This window comes from Bison bison, unplaced genomic scaffold, assembly GCF_000754665.1.
Source record: "Bison bison bison isolate TAMUID 2011002044 unplaced genomic scaffold, Bison_UMD1.0 scf7180017864066, whole genome shotgun sequence".
In the NCBI taxonomy this organism is placed as follows: domain Eukaryota; kingdom Metazoa; phylum Chordata; class Mammalia; order Artiodactyla; family Bovidae; genus Bison; species Bison bison.
Window position 1 is genome coordinate 4,196,300 of NW_011494638.1, and position 17,071 is coordinate 4,213,370.

Sequence of the window (17,071 nt, forward strand, 5' to 3'; positions counted from 1 at the left end):
TTTTTTGCATCCTCCAAGCAAGTAAAGTGAAATCAGTCAACATTACCCCCTCTCCCCTCGACAAGTGAGGATTACTTTCTCCTTGGTGAAAAGAACAGAATTGAATCAGGTAAGAGGATAAGCTGACTTTTCAGAAGCCCCCAAAGAAGAACACCCGTTGGAATTAACCACCCTTTAGGTAATTCAGTCTTAAACGGAAATCGCGAGGCAGGAGCTGGGTTGAGTGCTCCTCGGTCGGGCATTCAAAGCCCTCCAAATCTGGCCCCACTTTAGCTATCCAATCATCGCTGCCTCCATCCCCCTGCAAGAACTCTCGGCTCCAATCAGTGAAGTCTCCATGCCATTCTCAACGCGCAGCAGACTCATTCTTCCTTCGTGCCTTTGCTCCTGCTGTTCCTCTCACCTCCCTCCACACCCCACCCCCTTTGCAGGAACGCCCTCCTTCCTCCTCTATACCGCTCTCCAGCCAACCCAGTCTCCAAGGCGCAGCTCAAGTCGCGGCTTGTCAGGGTCCCTGGCTGCCAAGGCCCCTGCCTGCCTCGGAAAGAAACGCATGTAGTTCTCACAACATGGTGGCTCAGGCTCCATTCACAAGCGCCTTCCTTTTGGATCCAGTTGAACCCCTGAACGTCCTCTCTGCCCCCTCCCCCGCTACTCATCCTTAAGAGCTAGCTTTGCCCACTGAGAGTAAGATTCCCTGCCAGAAACAGGCAGGTCCCCTTTAAGAGCAGAAGAATTGGCTTTTCTAGGTGGGGCTGATCAGGGAGGCCTAAACTGCCTGGTGTAGAAGACTACAGCCAAGGTCTCTGGCACCAGATGGAACAGCTGCTCAGCTCATACTGACCTTTCTCTGGGCCTGTGGGTGTTATGAGCTCTTCAGCTTTAACTTTTCTGACAGTTTCTATCGTGTTTCTACCTGTCAGATTCTCTGGCCACTTTCCTGCCCTGCTTGGACTTTGGGCAGCGAGTCTCTGCCACCTTTTAGACTCCTGGGTGTGGGGAATCTGATTGGCTTGGGTTTCTTGGCCTTTGGAGTTCTCAGTTCCCTGCCTTGGCCTGGAACCGTTTTGCTTTTTGCACCACCGTGCCCCGAGGCCTAACTCACAGAATCCACTCCCAGATTCGCTGAATTCTTACACGTGGTGGGAGCACAGGGACTAGGAAAGAGGAAGGACACCTGTGTGCAAAATAGCTCTTTCATGAGGATTTTAGGCCTGTGGGATTCCTTTGCACTCTGAAGCCCATGGCACTGATTCTAGCACACAACGAGCCCCCCTTTCCATAAGCTAAGGTCACTGTTAGCTTAGCCACTTTTATAAAATTAAGGTCCTATGTAAAGGCAGGCTTTTTTTTTTCCTGTACCAAATTGAAAGACGAGGTGTGCACTAGACAGAAGCTTTGAGGAATAAAAATAGCTAATGCTAATAATGAATGCACACTTTCACTGTGCAAGACCTAGCACTTTCTATACATTACCATCTGCAAACTGTATAACGTAGGTACTATTCTCTCAATTTTACAGATGAACCAGAAGCTTAGTGAGGTTAACTGTCCTAAAGTGACCCAAAGAGTAAATGAGGGAGCCAGGATTTGAATCCTGAAGTCTCATGCCGAAAAAGAGGTTATATCGAAAGACCTTGGATGCCTATATAAGCTCTATATCCATGCAGAAGATGGAGGAAGTAAAAAGACTTTGGGCAAAGTCGCCAAGTCCCCCAGGTTCTAACATTTTACCTTGCCAAGAGAGAGTGATGATGGCTCCACGTTGCCACACCCTGGGAGGGGGAGACCCTAGGGAGTGAGAGATTCGTCCAAGAAGGGAAATTATCTGAGTCTGCCAAAGTCCTTAAGAAAAGGAAGCTGAGAACCAGGACGCTTTTTAAAATTTCGCTGCCGGGTGTCACACAGGCTGACTTCCCGAGTGCAACTTTTGAGGGTTTTATAGGTTCCATAAAAGAGCATGTCAGCCCACCAGCCACTAGAGGGCACAGCAGAGCTGCAATCCTGGGCTGCCCTCTAGCGGCGGTGCGGACGAAAGGGCGTCGTTGAACCTATGGGGCCTTCAAAGACCCACAGGCGGTTGAAAGAGCCATCTCCAACTCTTAGGTACAGCAAGCAATGAGAAGAACGGATTGGCAAATAGTATCAGATTGAAGAGATCTTACTGCTAGAATGGACATCCTTGCTGGAAGGCTGTAAATGGTCACCCTCCACTACTTACTTAAAATCTGGGAGTAGAGTGTGCAGTCTTGTTACCGTTTTCGGACAGGGCAGTCAATATAGTTAATTATACTAGTAGAAACCTTAAAGAAATCTGATGAAGTTACTCAGAATCGTGGGTGAGGACTCAACCCAAACCCAGACACCTTGAGTGAAGGCAGCAGTGTGGCCATGGTGTTTCTGAAATTTTGCCCCCCTCTTGTTAGGAAACTGTACTAAGGCCCCTCAGGGACCCAGAATCAATGTGGTTCATTTCCTCAGACCTTCTGTTTGACTCACTGAGAAGTAATGGAAAACATTATAGTAATCATGAACTTTCAATAGAGCATGCTAGATTCTGAGCTTCTGTTTCTGAACATTGTAAGTCTGTTCTCCCTGTGAAAGTGTACTCCTGTGGAAAATGTTGAGAAACCCTGATGTAGTGGGAAAGAAAGACTCCAGTCTGGGAGTCAGAAAACCTAAAAACTCAAACCCCCTATTTCCATCTTGGTAAAAATGAAAATCATGACCTACCTCACAGGTTGTGAGAAACATGTTAAGGTGATACCTAAACCAGGGTACTGCTATGCACAGAGAAAGATAACCTATAAGGTGGACTGTGAGCACCTCAAAGCCTCATGTTCTATTTATCCTAGTAGTCCTGGGACACAATTCCTTACTCCTGGGTGTTAAGTAAATATTTGTTGAATTCAGTAGTTACCTAACCTTAATTTTCTTAGCCCAGTACGTCATGCCATCTTGCTTTCTTCTGTCTAAATTTTGTGTCATTTATGAAACTAAATTTCTTATATGATAACTGTACATACATTTATTATACCCAATACATAAGAACATCAGACACTGAAAATATAAATAGATAGGTAAGACCTGGTCCCAACTTAAAATAGTTCGCATTCTGGGGAGCAGAGAGACCTATTACTACATATTAGTTACACAAAATGATGAGTATAGTGGAGGAAGGGATTGATCCTACTCAGGGCAAAAAGAGCTTTTGGAGAAGACCTCTTGGCTAGCATTTGAATGGGGTCTCATCGGGTGAATGATGATGATGAATGACGTTCAACAGGCAGAGCAATAAGGGAAGATGTTTTCAGACCAAGGAGCAGAGCAAACACTGGTGTGAAGCCATGAAAAGACACATGGGATGAGCGCATAATGCAATGTTAGCTTTGTGCTCAGATCCTTAATAGAGTGTGTAGGGGAGGAAAAGGAGAAGATGGAGACACAGCCCATTTTACAAAATGTTATTCTGTGTTATTAGTTACAATTGTTCTGACAAAAGATGAGGCCCAAATAGGCTTCATCATTGGTGAATACTGAATAAGTGCTTAAAGTGTACATTTAATTTCCACAAATTCCGGTGATTTACAGTTGTGGAAAAGATAAGATTCTACTCTCTTTTCCTTCTCTCCTTGAAAACGAAGTCTTCCCTCATCATCTTTTCCTTTACCATTACTTTTCTCTGCCTTATTTAGTTGCAAACTTTTCCCTCTAGAGCTGAAAGTAGAATATGTAATCATCTACATGTTATTTAGGGGAACAGGAATGGAAAGCTTTCTACCTCCAAAAAAAATCTTTCACCATATCAGAAAGTGGTGTAACCACTTTCTTTGGGCTAAGCTGTTGTCTTTCAAAATGCATGGAGTCCTAGGGGAGCTGATCTATTAAGTTCCAATGCTGTAATGTAATTGAGTTTTCAGTCTTTTACTAGCTTTAGAGCAAGGGAGGTGCGGGCAATGGGGAGACAGACAACAAAGAGGAAGCAAGATTACAAAAGAGAGAGGTTGGAAAGTTCAAAGCCAAGTGCATATTGGCAAATTTGGTTAAACTTTCTCCATACTGTGCTTACTAATGTTAGTGTGATGTGAAAATGTGAGTTCTCCTGTCAGAGCACAAATATTCCATTATGTCATTAAAACAATGGTTTGTTAAGGCAAAGTAGCCTAACTATTCATGGCCTTACCTGGTGGCTCAGAGGATAAAGAATCTGCCTGCAACTCTGGAGACTGGGTTTGATCCCTGGGTTGGGAAGTTCTCCTGGAGAAGGAAAGGGCAACCCATTCCAATATTCTTGCCTGGAAAATCTCATAGAGGATCTTGGTGGGTACAGTCCATGGGTGGCTATTTAAATACTAGGCAAGGCAACAGGGTGTTAAAAACCTAGTTATGTTACCCTATCTATACAAGTCATTCTGTCAGGTCCCTTTACTTATCTCTAAGGATTATTGAGATAAAGTTCTCCTAATGTACTTGGCTCTTCAGGTGAAAGGTATTATGAAAATGCATACCAGGTACTGCTTTGATTTCATTTAGAAATTCTCCATTGTTGTTACCATAGACATGTTTATGTTGTGACCTGAATTCTCTTGATGTGAAAGAAGGTTCAAGTTAATATCATCTGTCTGAATTTTAAAAGAAATGTTTACTTTTACTTGGGGCCAGAAAGGTCCCAAGTAGAAATGTGATATCTTGGAAATTCAGGCCAGCAGCAGCTGTGAACAGAAGCCAGTAAAGTAAAAGCATATTTACCTAACCCTAAAAGTGACGGTGAAAAGACACTGGAGCCAGTCCTTCAACAAGGAGGTCAGCCCTGGTGCAGTTTGAACTGGTGGAGCCTAGTCAGTAATCCACAGACTCATCGTTCTGTGGTTCAAGACACACTTATGTCCTCCTCATATACTAATTATTACACTGAGAAAGATTTTAAAATAATCAGTAAATACAGTATTATTCTAATCTTCAGGAAGTTCATAATCTAATTGGAACACATATCAGCCCACACATATTTTTAAACACCAAGTGAAAATACAGGGGACAAACAAAAAAACAAGTGTGTGACAGGATAATTTATTGAGATGTTAATTTGGTTTATGTTCTTATACTTTCCCTCCCCTCTATTCCAAACAGGCTTCTAGGGAGTTTGTGTTTCTAGGCAGAAAGAAGTTGACAGGAATTCTCTCTTAGACAACTCCAGGAGGCACTGCTTGCATTGTCATTGAAGCCACCTGGACACAGCTCCTTAGAATGCAACATCGGTGGTATCCCTGAAGTTGTGCCCAGCGATTTGCCCTCCAGGTTTCTTGCTCCCAAAAGGATTTTGCCAGGGGATTCAAGAGATAGGGGCATCTGGGGAGAGAGGGAAAGGAGGAAAGAGAGAGAGGGAAGGAGGGGTTGTGCGTAGGTGGAATTGTTGCAAAAGAAAACATTTCCCAGACTGGAAAAGAGTCAAAGTCAGGGTTTCAGTAGTGAGGATACCAGCCTTGATTCCTTGAAGGAGCCCAAGAGCTAGCCAAACATCAGATAGGTGCACGGTGACCCCAATAAGACTGGATCCCCCTGCCACTGCTACTCAGTCCATGAGCAGAGCTGTTGTCTGGCTTGTGGGGACCATACATCCCTAAACAGTGAAGATGTCAAAGTCCATCTTCCCCCATTTTCTGGCTCAACATAGATCTTCCAGACTCTGGTGAATTCCTAGGGAGGAAGGGAGGGAAGCCTGGTAATAACTGGGATTGGATTTCCTTCTACTTAAGCAGAATTAAGGCTGGAATCACTTAAGTCTGAGGTAAATTTGATTTGATTTAAACAAAATAAAAAGCATAACATTTCTTGCACAATCAAATTTGTTCTTACAGATTTATACCTAACTAGCAGTGAATACAACATACAAAACAGTGTTGAGAGAGTAAGGTTAAGAATCACAGTGAATGGCACAACTAACATCTGCTGAGGGAATTAAGAGAAAGAAAAGAGCAAATGGAGCTAAAGCAAAAGGAGGTGACTTTATGGAGGGCTTCTGACAGAGCTAGAGTGTAAGGAAAGGAAAGGAGTTTTTGAAAGTGGGAGACAGAGTGGCGGCAAGTCAGACGGAAAAGCAATGTGAGCATAGCAGGGAAAGGAGAATCACTATGAAGAGATAAACAGGAGACTGGCCTAACTGGAGTGAATGTGTATGTGTGTCCAACTTTGCGACACCATGGACTGCAGCCCACCAGGCTCCTCTGTCCATGGAATTCTCCAGGCAAGAACACTGGAGTGGGTTGCCATTTCCTCCTCCAGAGTATCTTCCTTACCCAGGGATCAAACCTGCGTCTCCTACGTTGACAGGTGGGTTCTTTACCACTGAGCCATCAGGGAAGCCTCAGTCAGAGTGAAGAGCTGATGATAAAGGTTGTGCTGAGTATCAAATTTCCAAATGTCTTCTTCCACCCTCACTGAATAAGGCAGGGTTGTATCAGAGAACAACCAGTAGATATATTATAAATTTCTTATAATATTGATTATCATCATATACTTATCATAATATTTATTGTAATTATTTTATTATCATAATATTTATTGTAATTATTTTATTAGGTAATATAAAGGAATTGACTGTCATGATTGTGGGAGCTAACAGGTTCAGACTCTGTAAGGCAAGCAGCAGGCTAACAGGCCAGAAACTTTTGGGCAGGAACAGGCACTACAGTTTCACAGGTGGGATTTCTTCTTCCTTAGAAAAAATCTTAGTTTTGCTCTTAAGGCCTTTCCCTTGATTAGATGGAGCCCACCTAGAATATCAAGGATAACCTCCTTTCAGCTCAGTTTAGTCACTCAGTTGTGTCCAACTTTTTGCGACCCCCATGAACCGCAGCACACCTGTGCTGTCCATCACCAACTCCCGGAGTCCAACCAAACCCATGGCCATTGAGTCGGTGATGCCATCCAACCATCTCATCCTCTGTCGTCTCCTTCTCCTCTTGCCCTCAATCTTTCCCAGCATAAGGGTCTTTTCCAATGAGTCAACTCTTCGCATGAGGTAGCCAAAGTATTGGAGTTTCAGCTTCAGCATCAGTCCTTCCAATGAACACGCAGGACTGATCTTTAGGATGGACTACATGGATCTCCTTGCAGTCCAAGGGACTCTCAAGAGTCTTCTCCAACACCACAGTTCAAAAGCATCCATTCTTTGGCGCTCATCTTTCTTTATAGTTCAACACTCACATCCATACATGACCACTGGAAAAACCATAGCCTTGCCTAGACGGACCTTTGTTGACAAAGTAATGTCTCTGCTTTTAAATATGCTGTCTAGGTTGGTCATAACTTTCCTTCCAAAGTAAAGTAAGCTCCTTTACTTAAAGTCAAATGATTGTAGATGTTAACCACATGTAACAGAATTCCTTCACAGCAACACCGAGGTTACCTTTTTAATTGAATAACTGGAACATTCGCATAGTCAAGTTGACACTTAAAACTAACAGTCACATTCACTACACTCTTTATGTCATCCCTCATGTATCTGAGAAGACAGAAGTCTTTGAACCTCAGGAAAGATCATTTCCTATGAAGTAGGCCAACCTGTGTTCCTTCCTTGGGTATATTTATTTTCTATGCTTTTTTTGTATATAAATATATGTATTACCAGGAACTTTCTATTTTTCTTTATCCTCTTCCCCTTCCATTATCTGATGTTGTGCCAAGAAAGAATTATGGTTTGATATTAGTGTTTTTTAAATCTTTTTGTTTTTCCTATTTATAGTGCCTCTAATGTTATCTGTTAGCATCATTCTCCTGAATTGACCAAGGCCTCAGATTTCTGCCTTCTATAACCCTCTAAGGGGCTCAGTCAATGTAAGCCTCCATCCTTGTGACTTGTAACCCTGGGTCCCTGGTTGGAACAGGGCTAAGCATCCAACATAAGGGCAACCAGTCCCCTGATTGGACAGTTACCTGTGAACTGGCTAAATGTAAGATCTTTGCCCAAGCAAGAGGTTAGTAATTAATTAACAAATTGATTCCTTTCTTGGAGATTATAGGGCTTCCCTGGTGGCTCAGACGGTAAAGCGTCTGCCTACAATGAGGGAGACCCGGGTTTGATCCCTGGGTTGGGAAGATCCTCTGGAGAAGGAAATGGCACCCCACTCCAGCACTCCTGCCTGGAAAATCCCATGGATGGAGGAGCGTGGTAGGGTATAGTTCATGGGGTCGCAAAGAGTCAGACACAACTGAGCAACTTCACTTTTTTTTTTTTTTTTTGGAGAATATAAGTATGATTGATTAAGGGAGAAAGTTAGGTAGTTGGTGGTTAACAAAAAAAGTACACAAAAAGACAAGAGAGGCAGACCTCAGATATCATTAGACAATAGCAGCCAGTAGAGGCAATAAGTAAGAAGCAACTGTGAGTAGATAAGTCAAAAAGGCTTTCTGAAGATAAGATAATTGCTTAGTCATGGTAAGAGCAACAAGCCCAGGGGTGGATAGAAACCGAGGAGATTTTTATTTTTGGCCATACTGCACAGCATGTGGGATCTTAGTTCCCTGACCAGAGATCAAACCTCACACCCTGAATTGGACATGTGGAGTCTTAACCACTGGACCACTAGGAAAGTCAAGAAACTAAGGAGATTTTTTGATGGAGCTCCAGAGTAAGGGCACAAATGAGAAAGAGCAGGTTATTGGCCAGGCCCTGGGGAAATTCAGAATAACTGCCCAGAAACCCAGGAGCAGACTTATAAGTGACCTCATAGTAATTTGAATCAGAGAAGGCAATGGCAACCCACTCCAGTACTCTTGCCTGGAAAATCCCATGGGCGGACGAGCCTGGTAGGCTGCAGTCCATGGGGTTGCTAAGAGTCGGACACAACTTCACTTTCACTTTCACTTTTTCACTTTCATGCATTGGAGAAGGAAATGGCAACCCACTCCAGTGTTCTTGCCTGGAGAATCCCAGGGACGGGGGAGCCTAATGGGCTGCTGTCTCTGGGGTCGCACAGAGTCAGACACGACTGAAGCGACTTAGCAGCCGCAGCAGCAGTAACTTGAAGAGAGCTAGGGAACTATAAGTTTATTCAGGTTCCAGTGAAGTTCTAGCAAATGATTTATCTCCCCAGATCCCCAAGAGAAGGTTTCCATTGCTGCTTTATTTTGGTGTGAATCTCTCTTTTCCAAAAGAGTCTTACACATGCAGTTGTAGTCCTGACCATCTCAAGGGCGCAATCTTGTGGCAAGAATTACATCCTCTTGGAAGTCTTAGCTTATCCATTCTTCATCTCACCTGCACCCAGGTTGAGTTAACTGTCCCTTTTTGTTATTCTTTAGGACCTTCCACAGCCTTATATCACAGATACTACCTCGTTATGTGGTAATTGGAGATTTACTTGTCAATTTTTTGTACCTACCCTTCCCACCTCTGGCTCCCAGTACTGACTCCCAGTATATATGGTCAAGATGTGTGTTTTTATTCTCTGTATCTCCTACATATAGAATAGACCCTATCATAAAGTAGCCAACTAATAAAAGTTTGTTGAATTATTGAATTAGGGAGAGCTCCTTTTGTTTAGGCCAAGGGGAAAAAAAAAAGGCAGAATGTCAGAAAAAGCAGAATAGGCTAATAAAAAAACTCAAAAGCTTATCCATAATAAGAGTGCAGGTACTAGGAATTTAGTTCAGTTCAGTTCAGTCGCTCAGTCATGTCCCACTCTTTGCAACCCCATGAATCGCAGCACGCCAGGCCTCCCTGTCCATCACCAACTCCCAGAGTTCACCCAAACCCACGTCCATTGAGTCGGTGATGCCATCCAGCCACCTCATCCTCTGTCATCCACTTCTCCTCCTGCCCACAATCCCTCCCAGCATCGGAGTCTTTTCCAGTGAGTCAACTCTTCGTATGACGTGGCCAAAGTATTGGAGATTCAGCTTTAGCATCAGTCCTTCCAATAAACACTCAGGACTGATCTCCTTTAGGATGGACTGGTTGGATCTCCTTGCAGTCCAAGGGACTCTCAAGAGTCTTCTCCAACACCACAGTTCAAAAGCATCAATTCTTCAGCGCTCAGCTTTCTTCACAGTCCAACTCTCACATCCATACATGACCACTGGAAAAACGGACGTTTGTTGGCAAAATCACATCTCTGTTTTTGAATATGCTATCTAGGTTGGTCGTGACTTTCCTTCCAAGGAGTAAGCGTCTTTTAATTTCATGGCTGCAATCACCATTTGCAGTGATTTTCGAGCCCCAAAATATAAAGTCTGACACTGTTTCCACTGTTTCCCCATCTATTTCCCATGAACTGATAGGACCAGATGCCATGATCTTTGTTTTCTGAATGTTGAGCTTTAAGCCAACTTTTTCACTCTCCTCTTTCACTTTCATCAAGAGGCTTTTTAGTTCCTTTTCACTTTCTACCATAAGGGTGGTGTCATCTAATCTGAGGTTATTGATATTTCTCCCAGCAATCTGATTCCAGCTTGTGTTTCTTCCAGTCCAGCGTTTCTCATGATGTACTCTGCATATAAATTAAATAAGCAGGGTGACACTATACAGCCTTGACGTACTCCTTTTCCTATTTGGAACCAGTCTGTTGTTCCATGTTCAGTTCTAACTATTGCTCCCTGACCTGCATATAGGTTTCTCAAGAGGCAGATCAGGTGGTCTTCATACTTAAAATTCATGTCTCCATGTCTCTACACAAAAATTTCCCAAGCAGCCAAATTTTGTCTGTTCAGCTAGACATCTGGTGCTATGATTCTCCAGTTTTAAAGGTACCTTGGCCAGCCCTTTTCCTTTTAAGGGAAAGAGTCGGCTACATTCTCCCTTTAGCCTCTAGTTTCTTATCTGAATTCAGATCCATGCGCTTGGGTGGGCCAGGCTCAAGGCTGATTCTCAGGGTGATCCCTTGGGCTTCCAAGGTGAGAAGCCAGGGCTCAGATCCCAGCCCTACCCCTTGCCACTTTTGTACTCCCAGACAAGTCCCTCACAACCCTCTGAGCCTCAGCTTTGAGGTGGTAGAAATGGGGGAAATAAGGACTCCTTTATTAAGGACTATAACTATAAGGACTATATAAGGACTCCTCATAGTTATGCTGAGGGTTTTCTGAGAAATAATTGTGAAAATACCTAGCACAATGTTTTATACTTAGTAAGAGCTACATAAATGTGAATTTCTGTGTATTTTATTCCTGAGGAGGTGAAGAAAGGAAGGGAAGCCATAAGATGATGGTAGAGGACAAGGGCCCTAACGATAGCAGGAGTCCTGAAAATCAAAAGGGCTAGCAGCCTAGGGACCTTGTGCCACCACTTGAAAATCTGATAAAGCACAGGTCTTAGTCATCCAAAGCCACAGTGCACCTGTGACAGTTGCCACAGGAGATTCCTTGATCAGAACATGGAAGTACATTCAGTCCCTGCCAGGTTGAAATTGGGGCACAACTGATGGTGAGATAGATACCATTGATGGCAAGGAAAAAAGTTTTTGTCTACTCCAAGCAGAGAAAATTTAGAGATTCACCTAGTGCTGTCTCAGAGAGCTCTGAGAGTGTACAGAGGTTGACAGTAACCCCTGCAAATGAACCCAAGGCTGGAAATGGAGAAGGAGAGGAAGGTATTAGTAGTCAACTGAGAAATCTCAAGAGTATTAATAGGAATTTCAAACACATCTGCTCCTTCTGAGGTCCTGAAAGAAAGCCCAATGAGACCAGCTAGTCTATTGAAGGACTTAAGAGCCCAGATAATGTATGTGAATGAGTGGGGGAGGGTGTATCAGGGTTTATGCTTTCCAGTGGTTCTAGGAGGAGACCCTTAAATCAGGACTAAAAACTGTTAGAGTTAGCTTATGGTGTACTCTGAAATCTACTACTTGGCAGGCAGGGATCAAGAAATGGCAGGATAAGGGTAGAATTCCACAGGAGAATGAGCTTGTTAGTCAAATGTCACAGATGTCAGATCGCTGCCTAATGTGTCATTTGTTATCAGGTAGAAAACGTGGCTAAGTGATTACAGCTTTGCAGTAACCATTGTCTCCTACCCTCATGAAGGAACACTTTTTAGTTGAATGGACCACCTAATCTATTTTTAAAGGCACGAGACTCGAGACTAAGTACCCCTTTTCATTATAGTTGGTGAACATCCTTTTCTCATTTTGAATCCCCTCAGATGCTGTTGGAGTACGGCTTCCTTGCTCTTTCTGTGTCACAAATACTCTTTCTGAGTATATTTTTAAAGGTTTTGAAATTTTAAAAATGGTAATATCATGTCACCACCCACAAAGCAATTATATTTAATGGTGTTTTAGAAGAGTTGGTTTTAAAATCCTGTACATGAACATTAAATGAAGACATTAGACTGAAGGAAATTTACCTCTACCAAATCTTATGAAATGACAGAAATGACTAAGAGAGAGGGGAGAGGGGAAGTGGGGAGTGGAATAACTGGTAACAGGTTCTAGGACAAAAAAATTATCATCAATATATGAGAAAATTTTAGGAGATGGTATCAGGCCTTGGCAGGCTTCCTGATGGCTCAGCAGGTAAAGAATCAGCCTACAATGCAGGAGACCTGGGTTCGATCCCTGGGTCAGGAAGATGCCCTGGAGGAGGAAATGGCAACCCACTCTAGTATTCTTGCCTGGGAAATTCCACAAATGGAGGGGCCTGGTGGAGTACAGTCCATGGGATCACAAAAGAGTTGGGCACGACTTAGCAACTAACCAGCAGTAACATCAGGCCTTAGGGAAATAAACTAGAGCACCTGAACCTCAAACACTCCTAAGCTTAAAACTACTACAGGAATAGAAGCAATTTCAGGGATGCTTCTATTTCAAAGAGATTCAATGAGTAGAGGGTGCTGGGGTAATGATTAGGGCAGTGAATGGAGACACTGCATTTGTAGTAGCTGGACTGCTGATCTTCCCTTTTCCTGTTTAGAACTGTCCACAGATTAAAGCAGTGAGCCCATAAGTCCTGGGAGCTAAAGATAGAACAATAGCAATGGACTTCAGGAGGGGTAGGAAGACCCCTCACTCTGAAATCCAGCAGAATGTCCTTCTCTTCTCCTATAATCACCAGAGTCAACTCACATTAAGTGAAAGTAGAGCTCTAACAGGAATTTTCATTTACAAAGTACAAGAATAATCAATGCAAGATATAATAATAATACAAGTTTGTACATGTATCAAACTCTCTAAATACTGAAAAAATACCTGTGGAAAGATAAATGAAAAGATATGTAGACATTTGTTTTATAAATTTCATCTTATAACTTTCAGAAAAATATAAGTAAAATACATACTTATAAGTATTATAACAATTATCTTCAAAGAGATTAGGATGTTATTAAATTAGTGGAAGCAAATAGTGATCTTAGAGATTAAGAACAAGATTTTCAAAATAAGAAAACTCAACAGATGTGTATCACCAATAGAAATTTCTTTAAAGGATAACTGGCTATTGGATGAAGTTTAATAAAATAAGTAATGAATCCAAGAAAGATGAAGATATTAAAGGAACAGCGAAGAGGAAAGAAACTAGTTAACTTGCCTAATTATGGTATATGTTTAAAATTAATAACATAAAATTAAAACCTATACTATATGCTGGCAGACTTTTTCTATAAAAGGCCAGAGAGTAAATTTTCTCAGCTTTGTGGTCCATACAGGCTCTGACTCAACTGCTCAGCTCTGCTCTATAGTGTGAAAACAGCCATAGATAATATGTGATTGAATGAGCCTGTTTTGTTCCAATAAAACTTTATTTACACAACAGGAAGCAGGACAAATTTGGCCTGTAGGCCACTTCTGTTTTGGATGAAGACAACATAAAGATGGCAGAGACAAGGCATGATGAAGAGATAAGAGGGAAGTTCTGAAAGTGTGTAAAACACACACAACCAGATGGCAGGAAAAATGTCAAATCACCAGTAATCAAAATATATGACAAATGGATATAATTTCCTAAGCAAAGACAGAAAATTTCAAATTTTGTAAAATAATAACATGTCTAATCATAAGATATTTAGAAGAAATACATCTAAAAAGAAGTTTGAAAAGAAAAAAACATACAAAGATAAATAAGCCTAATAACTAAAAATAGATAACACGTGTGGTAACATTTTAATGTCAGACTAAGAAAAAGGAATTTAATGTAAAGAGGATTTGACAAGATAAAGAACATTTATGTTGACAAAAGATACAATTCCATAAGAAGGCCAATTAATAATGAATCTTTACAAACCTAACAATATAACACCAAAAGTCATGTTTATAATATATGAAGTAAAAACTGATAGAAATACAGATAGGAATGAAAAATACACAGCTATTTTGGAAGACTTCAACTCAAAAACTGACAGATGAAGTAGGAAAAAAGTAAGCAAGAGTAGTGAGGATTTGAATAACACAATAAAGGAACTTGACTGAATAGGTGTAAAGGACTTTGTACACTATAATGGTGAATGCATAATCTCATCAAACACACCTGCAACATTAACTACCTTCTAAAACACAAGGAAAATGTTAATAAATTCCCAGATAAGAAATCATTCAGTTCACATTCTTTGATCACACTGCAATAAAATTTGAAATTATAAACAAAAGAATACAGTTTTTATAACTTGGAAATAAAAACCCACATCTTTAACTTAGAATAACTGTAGTGAAAAGAAATGTAAAATGAAGTTATTGATTAGTTAAAAATAATGATACCAAAATTTATTCAACATTATTATACAACCAGTTTTGTGCTGAGTGATCTACTTGGATTGTCTCATTTTATTATTGCAATAATCCTGAGAAGTTGATTCCGTTATCATCTCTTTTCACAGATGAGGAACTGAAACACAGAACTCTGTTAAATAACCTGCCCAAGGGCACATAGATGACAGAGTTGGGGTTTGAACTGAGCGACTTCACTTTCACTTTTCCCTTCATGCATTGGAGAAGGAAATGGCAACTCACTCCAGCGTTCTTGCCTGGAGAATCCCAGGGATGGGGGAGCCTGGTGGGTTGCTGTCTATGGGGTCGCACAGAGTCAGACATGACTTAGCAGCAGCAGCAGCAGCAGCAGTATAGTCTGGAGCCAGTGTATTTAACCACTACAACAAGAAGAACGATGAGATCAATACAATTCAAAATCTATACATACTCAGAGAAAATATATAGCCTTGGGTGCATATGTTAGAAAATAAGAAAAGAGTGAATAGAAGCAAATCATACATATAGCTCAAGAAGCTAAAGGGATAAAAATTTAAACATACCAGGAAAGTATTACTAAAAAAAACAAAACAGAAATGAATGAAATGAGTAAATTTTAATAAAACTGAAAAGAATCAAAAATATAAAAAGTCTAGTATGTCTAATCAAGGTTTAAAAAAAAAAGAATTATCAACATTTGAAATGAGAAGGGACATTATAAATATAGAGTAGATTCTTAAAAAGTCTGAGATAAATTCTAAATTTAAGATAATAAATCAGAAAAATCTAGACTAAAAAAGTTTCTGGAAAACAGAAATCACCAAAATTGACCCATGGAGGAATGTTCACCTTAAAACAACAAGCAACAATACAAACACTGAGAGCACTGAAAAGGTATTCAAAGCTCTTTCATAAAAGGACACCAAACAAAGAAGGTTCTATAAGTAAGGAATATGCTATACTGATTATAGCAATCTAACGCCTTGAAAAAAGTAAAAAGTTTTCTAACCCATTTACATTGGAGCTGACATGGTCTGAAATTTAAAACTGACAAAAAAAGCATACACTCACTTATGAACACATATTTAGGTATCTTAAGTATTAGTAGAATGAATCCAGAATTGTATTTTTTAAATGTCATAACTAATAGCAAGAAGAGATAAGAAGGCCTTCTTCAGCAATCAATGCAAAGAAATAGAGAAAAACAACAGAATGGGAAAGACTAGAGATCTCTTCAAGAAAATTAGAGATACCAAGGGAACATTTCATGCAAAGATGGGCTGGATAAAGTACAGAAATGGTATGGACCAAGCAGAAGATATTAAGAAGAGGTGGCAAGAATACACAGAAGAACTGTATAAAAAAGATCTTCATGACCCAGATAATCATGATGGTGTGATCACTCACCTAGAGCCAGACATCCTGGAATGTGAAGTCAAGTGGGCCTTAGAAAGCATCACTATGAACAAAGCTAGTGGAGGTGATGGAATTCCAGTTGAGCTATTTCAAATCCTGAAAGATGATGCTGTGAAAGTGCTGCACTCAATATGCCAGCAAATTTGGAAAACTCAGCAGTGGCCACAGGACTGGAAAAGGTCAGTTTTCATTCCAATCCCAAAGAAAGGCAATGCCAAAGAATGCTCAAACTACCGCACAATTGCTCTCATCTCACATGCTAGTAAAGTAATGCTCAAAAGTCTCCAAGCCAGGCTTCAGCAATACATGAACCATGAACTTCCAGATGTTCAAGCTGGTTTTAGAAAAGGCAGAGGAACCAGAGATCAAATTGCCAATATCTGCTGGATCATCGAAAAAGCAAGAGAGTTCCAGAAAAACATCTATTTCTGCTTTATTCACTATGCCAAAGCTTTTGACTGTGTGGATCACAATAAACTGTGGAAAATTCTGAAAGAGATGGGAATACCAAACCACCTGACCTGCCTCTTGAGAAATTTGTATGCAGGTCAGGAAGCAACAGAACTGGACATGGAACAACAGACTGGTTCCAAATAGGAAAAGGAGTATGTCAAGGCTGTGTAGTGTCACCCTGCTTATTTAACTTATATGCAGAGTACATCATGAGAAACGCTGGACTGGAAGAAACACAAGCTGGAATCAAGATTGCCGGGAGAAATATCAGTAACCTCAGATATGCAGATGACACCACCCTTATGGCCGAAAGTGAAAAGGAACTAAAAAGCCTCTTGATGAAAGTGAAAGAGGAGAGTGAAAAAGTTGGCTTAAAGCTCAACATTCAGAAAACGAAGATCATGGCATCCGGTCCCATCACTTCATGGGAAGTAGATGGGGAAACAGTGGAAACAGTGTCAGACTTTATTTTTTAGGGCTCCAAAATCACTGCAGATGGTGACTGCAGCCATGAAATTAAAGATAGCTTACTCCTT